Genomic DNA, 20,429 nt, shown 5'->3' with positions numbered 1-20,429 from the left:
AATCGACGTTGTGAGTACCTTACGAGTGTCTCGAACTAACTATACATGTGAGGTCCTTAAGTTCGATTTCATATAGTGTGTGATATTAGTCTTTAATCGACGTTGTAAGTACCTTTCGAGTGTCTCGAACTAACTATACATACGAGGTCCATAAGTTCGATTTCATATAGTGTGTGATATTAGTCTTTAATCGACGTAGTGAGTACCTTTCGAGTGTCTCGAACTAACTATACATATGAGGTCCTTAATTTCGATTTCATATAGTGTGTGATATTAGTCTTTAATCGACGTTGTGAGTACCTTTCGAGTGTCTCGAACTAACTATAAATATGAGGTCCTTAAGTTCGATTTCATATAGTGTGTGATATTAGTCTTTAATCGACGTTGTGAGTACCTTTCAAGTGTCTCGAACTAACTATACATATGAGGTCCTTAATTTCGATTTCATATAGTGTGTGATATTAGTCTTTAATCGACGTTGTGAGTATCTTTCGAGTGTCTCGAACTAACTATACATATGAGATCCTTAATTTCGATTTCATATAGTGTGTGATATTAGTCTTTAATCGACGTTGTGATTACCTTTCGAGTGTCTAGAACGAACTATACATATGAGGTCCTTAAGTTCGATTTCATATAGTGTGTGATATTAGTCTTTAATCGACGTTGTGAGTACCTTTCAAGTGTCTCGAACTAACTATACATATGAGATCCTTAATTTCGATTTCATATAGTGTGTGATATTAGTCTTTAATCGACGTTGTGAGTACCTTTCGAGTGTCTCGAACTAACTATTCATGTGAGGTCCTTAAGTTCGATTTCATATAGTGTGTGATATTAGTCTTTAATCGACGTTGTGAGTACCTTTCGAGTGTCTCGAACTAACTATAAATATGAGGTCCTTAAGTTCGATTTCATATAGTGTGTGATATTAGTCTTTAATCGACGTTGTGAGTACCTTACGAGTGTCTCGAACTAACTATACATATGAGGTCCTTAAGTTCGATTTCATATAGTTTGTGATATTAGTCTTTAATCGACGTTGTGAGTACCATTCAAGTGTCTCGAACTAACTATTCATGTGAGGTCCTTAAGTTCGATTTCATATAGTGTGTGATATTAGTCTTTAATCGACGTTGTGAGTACCTTTCGAGTGTCTCGAACTAACTATACATATGAGGTCCTTAAGCTCGATTTCATATAGTGTGTGATATTAGTCTTTAATCGACGTTGTGAGTACCTTTCGAGTGTCTCGAACTAACTATACATATGAGGTCCTTAAGTTCGATTTCATATAGTGTGTGATATTAGTCTTTAATCGACGTTGTGAGTACCTTTCGAGTGTCTCGAACTAACTATACATATGAGGTCCATAAGTTCGATTTCATATAGTGTGTGATATTAGTCTTTAATCGACGTAGTGAGTACCTTTCGATTGTCTCGAACTAACTATACATATGAGGTCCTTAATTTCGATTTCATATAGTGTGTGATATAAGTCTTTAATCGACGTTGTGAGTACCTTTCGAGTGTCTCGAACTAACTATACATATGAGGTCCTTAATTTCGATTTCATATAGTGTGTGATATTAGTCTTTAATCGACGTTGTGAGTACCTTTCGAGTGTCTCGAACTAACTATAAATATGAGGTCCTTAAGTTCGATTTCATATAGTGTGTGATATTAGTCTTTAATCGACGTTGTGAGTACCTTTCAAGTGTCTCGAACTAACTATACATATGAGGTCCTTAATTTCGATTTCATATAGTGTGTGATATTAGTCTTTAATCGACGTTGTGATTACCTTTCGAGTGTCTAGAACGAACTATACATATGAGGTCCTTAAGTTCGATTTCATATAGTGTGTGATATTAGTTTTTAATCGACGTAGTGAGTACCTTTCGAGTGTCTCGAACTAACTATACATATGAGGTCCTTAATTTCGATTTCATATAGTGTGTGATATTAGTCTTTAATCGACGTTGTGAGTACCTTTCGAGTGTCTCGAACTAACTATAAATATGAGGTCCTTAAGTTCGATTTCATATAGTGTGTGATATTAGTCTTTAATCGACGTTGTGAGTACCTTTCAAGTGTCTCGAACTAACTATACATATGAGGTCCTTAATTTCGATTTCATATAGTGTGTGATATTAGTCTTTAATCGACGTTGTGAGTATCTTTCGAGTGTCTCGAACTAACTATACATATGAGGTCCTTAATTTCGATTTCATATAGTGTGTGATATTAGTCTTTAATCGACGTTGTGAGTACCTTTCAAGTGTCTCGAACTAACTATACATATGAGGTCCTTAAGCTCGATTTCATATAGTGTGTGATATTAGTCTTTAATCGACGTTGTGAGTACCTTACGAGTGTCTCGAACTAACTATACATATGAGGTCCTTAAGTTCGATTTCATATAGTGTGTGATATTAGTCTTTAATCGACGTTGTGAGTACCTTTCAAGTGTCTCGAACTAACTATACATATGAGGTCCTTAATTTCGATTTCATATAGTGTGTGATATTAGTCTTTAATCGACGTTGTGAGTACCTTTCGAGTGTCTCGAACTAACTATAAATATGAGGTCCTTAAGTTCGATTTCATATAGTGTGTGATATTAGTCTTTAATCGACGTTGTGAGTACCTTTCAAGTGTCTCGAACTAACTATACATATGAGGTCCTTAATTTCGATTTCATATAGTGTGTGATATTAGTCTTTAATCGACGTTGTGAGTATCTTTCGAGTGTCTCGAACTAACTATACATATGAGATCCTTAATTTCGATTTCATATAGTGTGTGATATTAGTCTTTAATCGACGTTGTGATTACCTTTCGAGTGTCTAGAACGAACTATACATATGAGGTCCTTAAGTTCGATTTCATATAGTGTGTGATATTAGTCTTTAATCGACGTTGTGAGTACCTTTCAAGTGTCTCGAACTAACTATACATATGAGATCCTTAATTTCGATTTCATATAGTGTGTGATATTAGTCTTTAATCGACGTTGTGAGTACCTTTCGAGTGTCTCGAACTAACTATTCATGTGAGGTCCTTAAGTTCGATTTCATATAGTGTGTGATATTAGTCTTTAATCGACGTTGTGAGTACCTTTCGAGTGTCTCGAACTAACTATAAATATGAGGTCCTTAAGTTCGATTTCATATAGTGTGTGATATTAGTCTTTAATCGACGTTGTGAGTACCTTACGAGTGTCTCGAACTAACTATACATATGAGGTCCTTAAGTTCGATTTCATATAGTTTGTGATATTAGTCTTTAATCGACGTTGTGAGTACCATTCAAGTGTCTCGAACTAACTATTCATGTGAGGTCCTTAAGTTCGATTTCATATAGTGTGTGATATTAGTCTTTAATCGACGTTGTGAGTACCTTTCGAGTGTCTCGAACTAACTATACATATGAGGTCCTTAAGCTCGATTTCATATAGTGTGTGATATTAGTCTTTAATCGACGTTGTGAGTACCTTTCGAGTGTCTCGAACTAACTATACATATGAGGTCCTTAAGTTCGATTTCATATAGTGTGTGATATTAGTCTTTAATCGACGTTGTGAGTACCTTTCGAGTGTCTCGAACTAACTATACATATGAGGTCCATAAGTTCGATTTCATATAGTGTGTGATATTAGTCTTTAATCGACGTAGTGAGTACCTTTCGATTGTCTCGAACTAACTATACATATGAGGTCCTTAATTTCGATTTCATATAGTGTGTGATATAAGTCTTTAATCGACGTTGTGAGTACCTTTCGAGTGTCTCGAACTAACTATACATATGAGGTCCTTAAGTTCGATTTCATATAGTGTGTGATATTAGTCTTTAATCGACGTTGTGAGTACCTTTCGAGTGTCTAGAAAGAACTATACATATGAGGTCCTTAACTTTGATTTCCATATAGTGTGTGATATTAGTCTGTAATCGACGTTGTGAGTACCTTTCGAGTGTCTCGAACTAATTATACATGTGAGGTCCTTAAGTTCGATTTCATATAGTGTGTGATATTAGTCTTTAATCGACGTTGTGAGTACCTTTCGAGTGTCTAGAAAGAACTATACATATGAGGTCCTTAACTTTGATTTTCATATAGTGTGTGATATTAGTCTTTAATCGACGTTGTGAGTACCTTTCGAGAGTCTCGAACTAACTATACATATGAGGTCCTTAAGTTCGATTTCATATAGTGTGTGATATTAGTCTTTAATCGACGTTGTGAGTACCTTACGAGTGTCTAGAACGAACTATACATGTGAGGTCCTTATGTTCGATTTTATATAGTGTGTGATATTAGTCTTTAATCGACGTTGTGAGTACCTTTCGAGTGTCTAGAACGAACTATACATGTGAGGTCCTTAAGTTCGATTTCATATAGTGTGTGATATTAGTCTTTAATCGACGTTGTGAGTACCTTACGAGTGTCTCGAACTAACTATACATGTGAGGTCCTTAAGTTCGATTTCATATAGTGTGTGATATAAGTCTTTAATCGACGTAGTGAGTACCTTTCGAGTGTCTCGAACTAACTATAAATATGAGGTCCTTAAGTTCGATTTCATATAGTGTGTGATATTAGTCTTTAATCGACGTTGTGAGTACTTTTCGAGTGTCTCGAACTAACTATACATATGAGGTCCTTAATTTCGATTTCATATAGTGTGTGATATAAGTCTTTAATCGACGTTGTGAGTACCTTTCGAGTGTCTCGAACTAACTATACATATGAGGTCCTTAATTTCGATTTCATATAGTGTGTGATATTAGTCTTTAATCGACGTTGTGAGTACCTTTCAAGTGTCTCGAACTAACTATACATATGAGGTCCTTAAGCTCGATTTCATATAGTGTGTGATATTAGTCTTTAATCGACGTTGTGAGTACCTTACGAGTGTCTCGAACTAACTATACATGTGAGGTCCTTAAGTTCGATTTCATATAGTGTGTGATATTAGTCTTTAATCGACGTTGTAAGTACCTTTCGAGTGTCTCGAACTAACTATACATACGAGGTCCATAAGTTCGATTTCATATAGTGTGTGATATTAGTCTTTAATCGACGTAGTGAGTACCTTTCGAGTGTCTCGAACTAACTATACATATGAGGTCCTTAATTTCGATTTCATATAGTGTGTGATATTAGTCTTTAATCGACGTTGTGAGTACCTTTCGAGTGTCTCGAACTAACTATAAATATGAGGTCCTTAAGTTCGATTTCATATAGTGTGTGATATTAGTCTTTAATCGACGTTGTGAGTACCTTTCAAGTGTCTCGAACTAACTATACATATGAGGTCCTTAATTTCGATTTCATATAGTGTGTGATATTAGTCTTTAATCGACGTTGTGAGTATCTTTCGAGTGTCTCGAACTAACTATACATATGAGATCCTTAATTTCGATTTCATATAGTGTGTGATATTAGTCTTTAATCGACGTTGTGATTACCTTTCGAGTGTCTAGAACGAACTATACATATGAGGTCCTTAAGTTCGATTTCATATAGTGTGTGATATTAGTCTTTAATCGACGTTGTGAGTACCTTTCAAGTGTCTCGAACTAACTATACATATGAGATCCTTAATTTCGATTTCATATAGTGTGTGATATTAGTCTTTAATCGACGTTGTGAGTACCTTTCGAGTGTCTCGAACTAACTATTCATGTGAGGTCCTTAAGTTCGATTTCATATAGTGTGTGATATTAGTCTTTAATCGACGTTGTGAGTACCTTTCGAGTGTCTCGAACTAACTATAAATATGAGGTCCTTAAGTTCGATTTCATATAGTGTGTGATATTAGTCTTTAATCGACGTTGTGAGTACCTTACGAGTGTCTCGAACTAACTATACATATGAGGTCCTTAAGTTCGATTTCATATAGTTTGTGATATTAGTCTTTAATCGACGTTGTGAGTACCATTCAAGTGTCTCGAACTAACTATTCATGTGAGGTCCTTAAGTTCGATTTCATATAGTGTGTGATATTAGTCTTTAATCGACGTTGTGAGTACCTTTCGAGTGTCTCGAACTAACTATACATATGAGGTCCTTAAGCTCGATTTCATATAGTGTGTGATATTAGTCTTTAATCGACGTTGTGAGTACCTTTCGAGTGTCTCGAACTAACTATACATATGAGGTCCTTAAGTTCGATTTCATATAGTGTGTGATATTAGTCTTTAATCGACGTTGTGAGTACCTTTCGAGTGTCTCGAACTAACTATACATATGAGGTCCATAAGTTCGATTTCATATAGTGTGTGATATTAGTCTTTAATCGACGTAGTGAGTACCTTTCGATTGTCTCGAACTAACTATACATATGAGGTCCTTAATTTCGATTTCATATAGTGTGTGATATAAGTCTTTAATCGACGTTGTGAGTACCTTTCGAGTGTCTCGAACTAACTATACATATGAGGTCCTTAATTTCGATTTCATATAGTGTGTGATATTAGTCTTTAATCGACGTTGTGAGTACCTTTCGAGTGTCTCGAACTAACTATAAATATGAGGTCCTTAAGTTCGATTTCATATAGTGTGTGATATTAGTCTTTAATCGACGTTGTGAGTACCTTTCAAGTGTCTCGAACTAACTATACATATGAGGTCCTTAATTTCGATTTCATATAGTGTGTGATATTAGTCTTTAATCGACGTTGTGATTACCTTTCGAGTGTCTAGAACGAACTATACATATGAGGTCCTTAAGTTCGATTTCATATAGTGTGTGATATTAGTTTTTAATCGACGTAGTGAGTACCTTTCGAGTGTCTCGAACTAACTATACATATGAGGTCCTTAATTTCGATTTCATATAGTGTGTGATATTAGTCTTTAATCGACGTTGTGAGTACCTTTCGAGTGTCTCGAACTAACTATAAATATGAGGTCCTTAAGTTCGATTTCATATAGTGTGTGATATTAGTCTTTAATCGACGTTGTGAGTACCTTTCAAGTGTCTCGAACTAACTATACATATGAGGTCCTTAATTTCGATTTCATATAGTGTGTGATATTAGTCTTTAATCGACGTTGTGAGTATCTTTCGAGTGTCTCGAACTAACTATACATATGAGGTCCTTAATTTCGATTTCATATAGTGTGTGATATTAGTCTTTAATCGACGTTGTGAGTACCTTTCAAGTGTCTCGAACTAACTATACATATGAGGTCCTTAAGCTCGATTTCATATAGTGTGTGATATTAGTCTTTAATCGACGTTGTGAGTACCTTACGAGTGTCTCGAACTAACTATACATATGAGGTCCTTAAGTTCGATTTCATATAGTGTGTGATATTAGTCTTTAATCGACGTTGTGAGTACCTTTCAAGTGTCTCGAACTAACTATACATATGAGGTCCTTAATTTCGATTTCATATAGTGTGTGATATTAGTCTTTAATCGACGTTGTGAGTACCTTTCGAGTGTCTCGAACTAACTATAAATATGAGGTCCTTAAGTTCGATTTCATATAGTGTGTGATATTAGTCTTTAATCGACGTTGTGAGTACCTTTCAAGTGTCTCGAACTAACTATACATATGAGGTCCTTAATTTCGATTTCATATAGTGTGTGATATTAGTCTTTAATCGACGTTGTGAGTATCTTTCGAGTGTCTCGAACTAACTATACATATGAGATCCTTAATTTCGATTTCATATAGTGTGTGATATTAGTCTTTAATCGACGTTGTGATTACCTTTCGAGTGTCTAGAACGAACTATACATATGAGGTCCTTAAGTTCGATTTCATATAGTGTGTGATATTAGTCTTTAATCGACGTTGTGAGTACCTTTCAAGTGTCTCGAACTAACTATACATATGAGATCCTTAATTTCGATTTCATATAGTGTGTGATATTAGTCTTTAATCGACGTTGTGAGTACCTTTCGAGTGTCTCGAACTAACTATTCATGTGAGGTCCTTAAGTTCGATTTCATATAGTGTGTGATATTAGTCTTTAATCGACGTTGTGAGTACCTTTCGAGTGTCTCGAACTAACTATAAATATGAGGTCCTTAAGTTCGATTTCATATAGTGTGTGATATTAGTCTTTAATCGACGTTGTGAGTACCTTACGAGTGTCTCGAACTAACTATACATATGAGGTCCTTAAGTTCGATTTCATATAGTTTGTGATATTAGTCTTTAATCGACGTTGTGAGTACCATTCAAGTGTCTCGAACTAACTATTCATGTGAGGTCCTTAAGTTCGATTTCATATAGTGTGTGATATTAGTCTTTAATCGACGTTGTGAGTACCTTTCGAGTGTCTCGAACTAACTATACATATGAGGTCCTTAAGCTCGATTTCATATAGTGTGTGATATTAGTCTTTAATCGACGTTGTGAGTACCTTTCGAGTGTCTCGAACTAACTATACATATGAGGTCCTTAAGTTCGATTTCATATAGTGTGTGATATTAGTCTTTAATCGACGTTGTGAGTACCTTTCGAGTGTCTCGAACTAACTATACATATGAGGTCCATAAGTTCGATTTCATATAGTGTGTGATATTAGTCTTTAATCGACGTAGTGAGTACCTTTCGATTGTCTCGAACTAACTATACATATGAGGTCCTTAATTTCGATTTCATATAGTGTGTGATATAAGTCTTTAATCGACGTTGTGAGTACCTTTCGAGTGTCTCGAACTAACTATACATATGAGGTCCTTAATTTCGATTTCATATAGTGTGTGATATTAGTCTTTAATCGACGTTGTGAGTACCTTTCGAGTGTCTCGAACTAACTATAAATATGAGGTCCTTAAGTTCGATTTCATATAGTGTGTGATATTAGTCTTTAATCGACGTTGTGAGTACCTTTCAAGTGTCTCGAACTAACTATACATATGAGGTCCTTAATTTCGATTTCATATAGTGTGTGATATTAGTCTTTAATCGACGTTGTGATTACCTTTCGAGTGTCTAGAACGAACTATACATATGAGGTCCTTAAGTTCGATTTCATATAGTGTGTGATATTAGTTTTTAATCGACGTAGTGAGTACCTTTCGAGTGTCTCGAACTAACTATACATATGAGGTCCTTAATTTCGATTTCATATAGTGTGTGATATTAGTCTTTAATCGACGTTGTGAGTACCTTTCGAGTGTCTCGAACTAACTATAAATATGAGGTCCTTAAGTTCGATTTCATATAGTGTGTGATATTAGTCTTTAATCGACGTTGTGAGTACCTTTCAAGTGTCTCGAACTAACTATACATATGAGGTCCTTAATTTCGATTTCATATAGTGTGTGATATTAGTCTTTAATCGACGTTGTGAGTATCTTTCGAGTGTCTCGAACTAACTATACATATGAGATCCTTAATTTCGATTTCATATAGTGTGTGATATTAGTCTTTAATCGACGTTGTGATTACCTTTCGAGTGTCTAGAACGAACTATACATATGAGGTCCTTAAGTTCGATTTCATATAGTGTGTGATATTAGTCTTTAATCGACGTTGTGAGTACCTTTCAAGTGTCTCGAACTAACTATACATATGAGATCCTTAATTTCGATTTCATATAGTGTGTGATATTAGTCTTTAATCGACGTAGTGAGTACCTTTCGATTGTCTCGAACTAACTATACATATGAGGTCCTTAATTTCGATTTCATATAGTGTGTGATATAAGTCTTTAATCGACGTAGTGAGTACCTTTCGAGTGTCTCGAACTAACTATACATATGAGGTCCTTAATTTCGATTTCATATAGTGTGTGATATTAGTCTTTAATCGACGTTGTGAGTACCTTTCGAGTGTCTCGAACTAACTATAAATATGAGGTCCTTAAGTTCGATTTCATATAGTGTGTGATATTAGTCTTTAATCGACGTTGTGAGTACCTTTCAAGTGTCTCGAACTAACTATACATATGAGGTCCTTAATTTCGATTTCATATAGTGTGTGATATTAGTCTTTAATCGACGTTGTGAGTATCTTTCGAGTGTCTCGAACTAACTATACATATGAGTTCCTTAATTTCGATTTCATATAGTGTGTGATATTAGTCTTTAATCGACGTTGTGATTACCTTTCGAGTGTCTAGAACGAACTATACATATGAGGTCCTTAAGTTCAATTTCATATAGTTTGTGATATTAGTCTTTAATCGACGTTGTGAGTACCATTCAAGTGTCTCGAACTAACTATTCATGTGAGGTCCTTAAGTTCGATTTCATATAGTGTGTGATATTAGTCTTTAATCGACGTTGTGAGTATCTTTCGAGTGTCTCGAACTAACTATACATATGAGATCCTTAATTTCGATTTCATATAGTGTGTGATATTAGTCTTTAATCGACGTTGTGAGTACCTTACGAGTGTCTCGAACTAACTATACATATGAGGTCCTTAAGTTCGATTTCATATAGTTTGTGATATTAGTCTTTAATCGACGTTGTGAGTACCATTCAAGTGTCTCGAACTAACTATTCATGTGAGGTCCTTAAGTTCGATTTCATATAGTGTGTGATATTAGTCTTTAATCGACGTTGTGAGTACCTTTCGAGTGTCTCGAACTAACTATACATATGAGGTCCTTAAGCTCGATTTCATATAGTGTGTGATATTAGTCTTTAATCGACGTTGTGAGTACCTTTCGAGTGTCTCGAACTAACTATACATATGAGGTCCTTAAGTTCGATTTCATATAGTGTGTGATATTAGTCTTTAATCGACGTTGTGAGTACCTTTCGAGTGTCTCGAACTAACTATACATATGAGGTCCATAAGTTCGATTTCATATAGTGTGTGATATTAGTCTTTAATCGACGTAGTGAGTACCTTTCGATTGTCTCGAACTAACTATACATATGAGGTCCTTAATTTCGATTTCATATAGTGTGTGATATAAGTCTTTAATCGACGTTGTGAGTACCTTTCGAGTGTCTCGAACTAACTATACATATGAGGTCCTTAATTTCGATTTCATATAGTGTGTGATATTAGTCTTTAATCGACGTTGTGAGTACCTTTCGAGTGTCTCGAACTAACTATAAATATGAGGTCCTTAAGTTCGATTTCATATAGTGTGTGATATTAGTCTTTAATCGACGTTGTGAGTACCTTTCAAGTGTCTCGAACTAACTATACATATGAGGTCCTTAATTTCGATTTCATATAGTGTGTGATATTAGTCTTTAATCGACGTTGTGATTACCTTTCGAGTGTCTAGAACGAACTATACATATGAGGTCCTTAAGTTCGATTTCATATAGTGTGTGATATTAGTTTTTAATCGACGTAGTGAGTACCTTTCGAGTGTCTCGAACTAACTATACATATGAGGTCCTTAATTTCGATTTCATATAGTGTGTGATATTAGTCTTTAATCGACGTTGTGAGTACCTTTCGAGTGTCTCGAACTAACTATAAATATGAGGTCCTTAAGTTCGATTTCATATAGTGTGTGATATTAGTCTTTAATCGACGTTGTGAGTACCTTTCAAGTGTCTCGAACTAACTATACATATGAGGTCCTTAATTTCGATTTCATATAGTGTGTGATATTAGTCTTTAATCGACGTTGTGAGTATCTTTCGAGTGTCTCGAACTAACTATACATATGAGATCCTTAATTTCGATTTCATATAGTGTGTGATATTAGTCTTTAATCGACGTTGTGATTACCTTTCGAGTGTCTAGAACGAACTATACATATGAGGTCCTTAAGTTCGATTTCATATAGTGTGTGATATTAGTCTTTAATCGACGTTGTGAGTACCTTTCAAGTGTCTCGAACTAACTATACATATGAGATCCTTAATTTCGATTTCATATAGTGTGTGATATTAGTCTTTAATCGACGTAGTGAGTACCTTTCGATTGTCTCGAACTAACTATACATATGAGGTCCTTAATTTCGATTTCATATAGTGTGTGATATAAGTCTTTAATCGACGTAGTGAGTACCTTTCGAGTGTCTCGAACTAACTATACATATGAGGTCCTTAATTTCGATTTCATATAGTGTGTGATATTAGTCTTTAATCGACGTTGTGAGTACCTTTCGAGTGTCTCGAACTAACTATAAATATGAGGTCCTTAAGTTCGATTTCATATAGTGTGTGATATTAGTCTTTAATCGACGTTGTGAGTACCTTTCAAGTGTCTCGAACTAACTATACATATGAGGTCCTTAATTTCGATTTCATATAGTGTGTGATATTAGTCTTTAATCGACGTTGTGAGTATCTTTCGAGTGTCTCGAACTAACTATACATATGAGTTCCTTAATTTCGATTTCATATAGTGTGTGATATTAGTCTTTAATCGACGTTGTGATTACCTTTCGAGTGTCTAGAACGAACTATACATATGAGGTCCTTAAGTTCAATTTCATATAGTTTGTGATATTAGTCTTTAATCGACGTTGTGAGTACCATTCAAGTGTCTCGAACTAACTATTCATGTGAGGTCCTTAAGTTCGATTTCATATAGTGTGTGATATTAGTCTTTAATCGACGTTGTGAGTATCTTTCGAGTGTCTCGAACTAACTATACATATGAGATCCTTAATTTCGATTTCATATAGTGTGTGATATTAGTCTTTAATCGACGTTGTGATTACCTTTCGAGTGTCTAGAACGAACTATACATATGAGGTCCTTAAGTTCGATTTCATATAGTGTGTGATATTAGTCTTTAATCGACGTTGTGAGTACCTTTCAAGTGTCTCGAACTAACTATACATATGAGATCCTTAATTTCGATTTCATATAGTGTGTGATATTAGTCTTTAATCGACGTTGTGAGTACCTTTCGAGTGTCTCGAACTAACTATTCATGTGAGGTCCTTAAGTTCGATTTCATATAGTGTGTGATATTAGTCTTTAATCGACGTTGTGAGTACCTTACGAGAGTCTCGAACTAACTATAAATATGAGGTCCTTAAGTTCGATTTCATATAGTGTGTGATATTAGTCTTTAATCGACGTTGTGAGTACCTTTCGAGTGTCTCGAACTAACTATAAATATGAGGTCCTTAAGTTCGATTTCATATAGTGTGTGATATTAGTCTTTTATCGACGTTGTGAGTACCTTACGAGTGTCTCGAACTAACTATACATATGAGGTCCTTAAGTTCGATTTCATATAGTTTGTGATATTAGTCTTTAATCGACGTTGTGAGTACCATTCAAGTGTCTCGAACTAACTATTCATGTGAGGTCCTTAAGTTCGATTTCATATAGTGTGTGATATTAGTCTTTAATCGACGTTGTGAGTACCTTTCGAGTGTCTCGAACTAACTATTCATGTGAGGTCCTTAAGTTCGATTTCATATAGTGTGTGATATTAGTCTTTAATCGACGTTGTGAGTACCTTTCGAGTGTCTCGAGCTAACTATACATGTGAGGTCCTAAACTTTGATTCTCTAGTCGTATGTCAAACGACGTTGTGAGTACCTTACGAGGGCCTCGGACATAATTAAAATTAAGGTCGAACATAAAGATTAAGTTACTTTTTAAAAGGTGGCGTTCTCAAAATTAACCAACCGTGTGAGGACCCATTAAAAGCGAACATAATGCTTTCGTCAACTTAATACATGTATGCGGTATTTTCGCAAAGGCATATTTTTTAACATGGAATTAACTTATGGAGAATAATTAACATACAAAAGAATAGTCAATAGCCGTATGTCACATCAATAATATTTATATACGTTGTGAGGACTCATTAAAAGTGTCTTTTACCGGATGTGACGTCATAATATTTATATACCTTGTGAGGACTCATTTAAAGTGTCTTTTACCGGATGTGACGTCAAAGCAATTGAGTTACCTTGTGGGGACCCGATAATAATTAGTGTCTTTAACCGGAAGTGTCTTTTTCAGTTGCAGTAGGCCTCGTTTGGAGCGCCACTTATCGATCATGGTTAATCGAAGTGTGTCTAAAGAATGTTATTGGTGTTTAACTCTAAACACACAAATCTCTTTTTGACGTAGAAATGAGGACATTCGATTTTTATTGATAAATCTATTAAAATCAAATTAATTTTGTTTTTTCTTTTATGGAAAATCTTTGAAAATGAATATTATGTGTTTTGTACGTCAAAAGTTTTCAATTTAATTAAAATATTTAATTTTATAACAATTTATAAGGTTTGAATTGTGGGGACCATCATTTTTGTCCCCATAAGTGGCATAAGTCCCAGTGCTGTACGGAAAAATCTGGTCGATGTCCCCACTTGTAATGTAGTGCTTACACACACACACACACACACATACACACACCCCCACACGATGACTGTAAAACCCCTCCTAGAGAGGTAAAAAGTATACAAAGCAATGCATAATTTCCGAGCGATAATACCATAAGTAACATAAATCTATGAGTATGACACTTGCTATTCAAACGGAACCTTTTTTCGACACTGACTATCTCGACCAGCTTCGACTTGAACTGAACTGGGTAGTAAATTATCGCACTTTGTCAATGGTTAATTTCTTTTCTTTCGGAAACTAAATAGTCGCCATTTAGACGTAAACACCGGGTTTACGATTTCTTGAAATGTCAAAACGCGGTTGGTTAAAACAATATTATCAATAACATTTCTAATACAAAATTCAATGTGAATCAACAATATTTATAATATTAAAAATAATTTAAATATATAATTTTACTAAAACATTGTGCTAAATACGTTTTCATGGTGAAGTTATTGCAATTTAAAACTATTTAAAATAGGATAGTTATGTCCAACACTTATTTATTTCCTCCGTCTCGAGTTCTACCGTATCTCAGATATATCTCTGTTGTAAACCATTTCGGAGAATGGACGTCGTTGGCTTTTTCCTAAAACATCGGAAAGACTCGTAAACACCGCGTTGGCCATTTCTTCAATAGTCGAAAAAGGACTAAAAAAGTATTCGACCGCATAAAAAATAATTAGTAATAAATTAATTACCTTAGTTTCGCGATATTAACTCGGTATTTGGCGGTTGACTTATTCATAAAACGTCCGAAAGGGACATAAACATCGGGTGGGCTATTTCTCTACTAAAATGCCAACTTTTCCCTAAAAGGTACAAAAAACGTTTTCAAACGATAAAAACTTATTGAAATACGGATAATTTAAATGAAATTATAATAAAATTTAATTTATAATGAAAAACATTTAAATCTCGCGTGAAAATCATGTATAAACAAAGTTTCCAAAGTTGGCCAAGTTCCCACATACCTTAGCTATTTAGTGGGCCAAGTTGGCCAAGTTGGCTAGTTGGCCTTTTGGTATTTGCCGAAAATGACGCAATAGACACTGGATAATTTATCCCGAAAAACAGGCCAAATAAAAGACCAGGCCTAAAATTTCACCCCACTCATGAAGGCGTGAAATTATTAAACTGAAAATATCCACGAAAAAAATAGAACGCGTGTTAGCCCAAAATCTATCTTAGTAACACTATTTACCAACCTTTGATCAGTTTTGGAAATTGTAGCGCAAGTTTCAGGTTGATTTGTGGAAAAGCGTGGACCAAGGCGGAATTTCGATTAACAGAAAGATGAACTGCGTTCGAAAAAGCTCTCTCGGCTGAAATTCCTTTCCGAGAGAGGATAAAAGGGTTTTTAGTTTTACTTTTTCTTCTGACGCGGCCGAGGTCGCAGCGGATCATTCATGAAATGAGATAACAAATTTGTTTTACTTCTACCGTAGGAGTGAATCACAAAGGAGTCTGGTTCGCTACCTTTCGCTGAACTGCGCTCAATGGGATTCTGTGACGCGCCTAAAATTTAAATTTTTCCGTTTATAGCGCCGCCAAATGTCCGAATTTGTACTAAAAATTTAAGCCAATCGAAGCGCGAGAATTTCTACCGATGCATTCTGGAATTTCTGGGACATCATTAGACTCTTCCCTTTATTTCGTTCGAGCATCGTCTGCTTATAGTTGACAAGGCTTATATCTCTCATCAAAGACAGGCAAAGACTATATAGTAGCTTTCATAACATTACATCATAAGTGAAATCTAAAATCAGGTGTACAAAATTTTGCAACAGTGAATAACCCCTTGATTGAACCACGGCCCACTGCGCATGCGCTCGCGTTCTCTCGCCCCATAGCGGCCCGCTCAATCAGCCCAAAATAGAGAATGCCATTTGTGGCCGCTACGTAGGCTGGAGCGCTATAATCTGACCCCTCTTTAACATTGAATCCTACGGAGATATGTTGTTTTTTGATTTATTATGAAAAAGATTAAGAATTAATAGGCATTTTCAAGGAAATGAAAGGTAAATCAACTCTTTTTATACGTTTTAATCACTTTTTCAAAATTTTTACGTTTGTTTTTCCCGCCGAAAATAATATTTTAAAATCACCAGATGTCAGATGCTCTCGCTACTGAGTCAGCTGTTACAGTTGACAACACGTCGATGAAAAAGACTACTGGGATAATCACAATTAACGCTTGTAGCTAAGCCAATAGCAAATATTTTAATAACTGGGAAATGGAAAGTAAGTTATTATTTAAATATTTACAATCCATAATATGGAGAAGTTTAAACAAAGTTATTATTTATCTGTTTCCAGGAATGACTGCCGTAAATGTTGTATTGGACGTTTCACTTTTGGAGAAACTTTATCGTTTGAGGCTTAAAACTAAGTTCTTTAAGTTTCTCGTATCAGCCTGAAATTTAACCGTGTTATATTATCAACTAAAGGTGGAATTATTTTGTCACAGATAAATTTTGCAGAAGTTGGAAGCAAGAGTGTCATTGCAATCACATTGTAAAAGATGACATTTAGAAAGCTTCGGCAAATTGTTACAAATTCCAGGAGTTTCTCGTAAATATGGAATCGCTCCCTCTATGAAGGTCAAAACAATTGAGATAATCAAACAAACTTCTGCTTTGGATATTTTAAACCACCTCTGTCTGATAGTTAAATTAAATCAAGGAGCGGAGAGTAGTAAATCCCAATTCGAAATTTGATTCGTTTAATCAATAAATCTAATATTTGTTTGAATTTGGTTACTTGATTTTAAGAGGCAAGAAAATGACTAAACATTATTTACATTTTTGAGGGACTACTAATTTTTAATTTCAGGTCAGTATATCCCACCCCCAAGGGTCTAGAGACGCCAGTGCATTTATAACCAAATTGTTTACAGGTTCTTTGAAAATGTCAAGCCCCACAATTGTCTGTTAGAGATGAATTCTGTACCTTTATCTGTGTCACTAAAGTGTAAACTGCATACTACACTTGATGCTGATGTGTCATTTATTTTGTAATTATCACGTGATGTGATATGATTTTCAGCCATCTTTCTCACAGAATTTCATCACTTTTTTAGATTTGCAATAAGGAACGCAAAAGCATTTTAATCTTGTTAAGTAAGGGTAACTAAATTGTTGAATAAAAATTATTTAATTTCTAATTACCTGTAAACTGTATTATTACATTTCAATAGTTTGTATAATCTAGTGAATCCATTGACTTATTGATAAATGAAATTCGAAACCATATAAATATATGTTGGAACTTATTCTTAAAAGGGTTTCAAACAATGTAAATCTTAGAACATGTTTATAATAAAAATGAACAAATTCCACCTAAATAAACATTTTATTTTCTTTAGAAGATAATGAAAATTATATAGTTATATCAGAAATGCATGTATTTCTGGTTATATGTATGGAAAAATGGCTACAAGACAAGGTAAAAGTTGTAAATAAAACTAACTAGGGTTAACTTTCTTGCTAAACAATTGGAAAAAAACTGAATTATAACCTAATTTTTTAAATTATAAATGGAAATATAACTTTCAATTACAAAATAAAAATGAAAAAAATTAGCTTTAAGAATATTTAGGTACTTTTTAGCAGCACGTACTCATCAGTTGTTGAGTTTCCCACCATAGAGTATGATGTTAAATCGGTTGTAAAAAGACGCGTTTTTAGGGTTGGGACGAAGCGCTCCCGGCGGACGACGATGACACTAATCGCTAAACTTTTGATTCGCGCCAATACATGGATTTGAAATTCTTTGAGCGGGCCGCTATGGGGCGAGAGAACGCGAGCGCATGCGCAGTGGGCCGTGATTGAACCGTCATTAAAAACAACCTTCTCCAAGTCTGACTAGCTGTGTAGGTTAAAAAATTAAGTGGTAACATATTTTTGGTGAAAAATTTGCATTAATTAAAGTTATTGTGTTGAACGTGCAGATTCATTGTTTTCAGAATTAAATCTAAAGGAAGTTGTTATTGAATATAGTTGCTCCAGCTATTTTTTCCCATTCTATTTGAAACATCACTTAAAATAACCTTCCCCAAGTCTGACAGGCTCTGTAGATTAAAAATAAAGTGATAGGCCATTTTCAAAGTGTCTATTTTGGCCCGTTTCCCGGGCGAAAATATCCACTTTCAGGTGGTAGGCTATTTAGGCCCGGGAAACGGGCTAAAATAGTATGCAAGTGTGAGGCAGCTAATTTGGCCAGTTTTTTATGATTCATACGGCTAAGGCGAAAATAACTGTAGCTTGATCGATCACTATTTTCGCCCGTTTCCCGGGCTTCAAAATTAACGGGCCAAAATAGTGTCCGCCACGCGGGCACTACTATTTTCACCCGTTTTTCTGACCTCGAAATTAACGAGCCCGATTCTTACCCGCGGACACTTCGTAGTGCGTGCGAAAAGATACATCTAGTGACGTAATGGGTACTGCGAGCAGCACGATTGGCGTCTATTAGTCCCAGAGCCCATGGCAAAATAAGCGACCGATAATGACTCTATATATTTTCGAATTGCCATAACGAAGAGTAACCAATAAATGTTTGTCTTACGGGCCGGAGTGGGGGCTTTTCACAATGGCAACCAAAAACATGTTTAACTACAAACATTTTGTACGGGATTTTACATGGGAAGTCAAAAGAGTGTAAGGGTCGAGGGGTTACTCAAATTCTTGTTTTAATAAAGAAATTATTCATATTTAGTTAGTTTTTTATTTCAGAATGTATAGGGTAATTATTAGGTACAGCATTTGCTTTCAAATGGTGCCTTTCATTTTGAAGAAAATGTTTACTACACACAAAGTCATATGAAGTAATTGAAGATGGAGTCCAATTTTCGCGATTTACCGCTAAAACCCATTTTCCTAGTAATTCAGCATTTCTCAGAGGAAATCTTAGTGTAAAAAAAATCTCTTATTCCGAGATTATTATAAAATATTTACTATAATATTACATACTTATGAAATGATAATTTTATTTCTTTCCCAGATCTTTCTTTACAATGTGAAAAAGCGCAGTTTTTAATCATTTTTGCGGATATGCATTTAGACGCAAAAATTTAAACACGAAAAGACCGCCGCTGCGCACGACGTGATGCGCATTGGATCGCCTTTTTCTCCCTATTCGAAATTCGCGCCGTAGCCATGGCGACAATGATTTATGCGTTTGTCAGATGGCACGTACATCGCGATTCCACCCTAATGTCAGCCTTCTAGCTCGCCTGTTTCCCTTGGGATTGACGGAAAGGGCAGTGCTTCTAGTCTAATTTCTATTTCTATGGTATTTTATAATATCACACATAATCATTTGTAACGCTAGATCCCGCTCTCGTATAGGGTAGGAAAACAGAGTTTCAAAAACGGCGTACAAATCATGTTCCAGAAATTTCCATAAGATGTTTAATAAATATTTTTTAATTAAATTGAGAGCCCCGGTGGCCCGCAACCCCCGTTCGAATGATTTATTTTAAGAGCCCACTGATTTTTATTAAGAGCCATTGGCCCCAAGACTCCCGCTAATTCCAAGTCTGCCTGGTAACGCAAAGCCAAGCTTAGCAGACGAACTTAGGAGATGATGGAGGACGGATTGACGTTTTGTACTGTGTTTATTACTCCTTGGTGTCGTTACCGACTCGCTGAACTTAACATCTTTCGCCGTAGCTTAAAACGTATAACCGATTGAAATGTCTCCTTTGGAAGGCCACAATGGGAGCCTAAAAAGAAACTGTACATACCAAATTTTATTTAAATCGGTTCAGTAGTTTTTTGCTGCTGAGCGGTCTACGAGGAAAAGATGGAAGAACAAGAAAAATTAAACCTAACTTGGACTCATTGCTACAAAAATGCTCGTCAACCCTGTTCGATGGAATTAGTAAATGTTTGTCGCTTGGCTGTTACCTCACAAACGATAGATCACTTGTTTAGATATGACCTTCAGTTTTTGATATACGAGGGGCTGAAATAGGCTTCATACTGGTTCGAGATAATATAGCAAGTTCTTGGGTAGCTACACTAAACCCGGAACTTATTTTCCTTATGATCGAATACATTATTTGAATCCACACTTTCCAGTCCATATAAGCCTAGCACCATAAGTGGCATAATTATCCTAAGTGTGCCATTAAGAGCCTTTCCCATAGAAAATCTTCAATGAGAGCTTGTT

General features: G+C 35.3%; 1 protein-coding gene across 1 annotated transcript in view; it reads right to left on the bottom strand.

Moving 5' to 3' along the window:
• Positions 1 to 15,622, bottom strand: part of LOC149960392 (uncharacterized) — a 157,253-nt gene extending 141,631 nt beyond the window's left edge. The window contains exon 1 of the mRNA XM_090173972.1: positions 15,461 to 15,622. The gene's annotated coding sequence lies outside the window, so the exon portion shown is untranslated. The remainder of the gene's footprint in view (positions 1 to 15,460) is intronic.
• Between the last annotated feature and the right edge of the window lie 4,807 nt (positions 15,623 to 20,429).

Source organism: Leiobunum rupestre, chromosome 1 (genome assembly GCF_980474605.1).
Source record: "Leiobunum rupestre chromosome 1, qqLeiRupe1.1.hap1, whole genome shotgun sequence".
In the NCBI taxonomy this organism is placed as follows: Eukaryota; Metazoa; Arthropoda; class Arachnida; order Opiliones; family Sclerosomatidae; genus Leiobunum; species Leiobunum rupestre.
The sequence above is the reverse complement of the archived record's forward strand: the minus strand, read 5'-3'. Positions and strand labels throughout refer to the sequence as shown.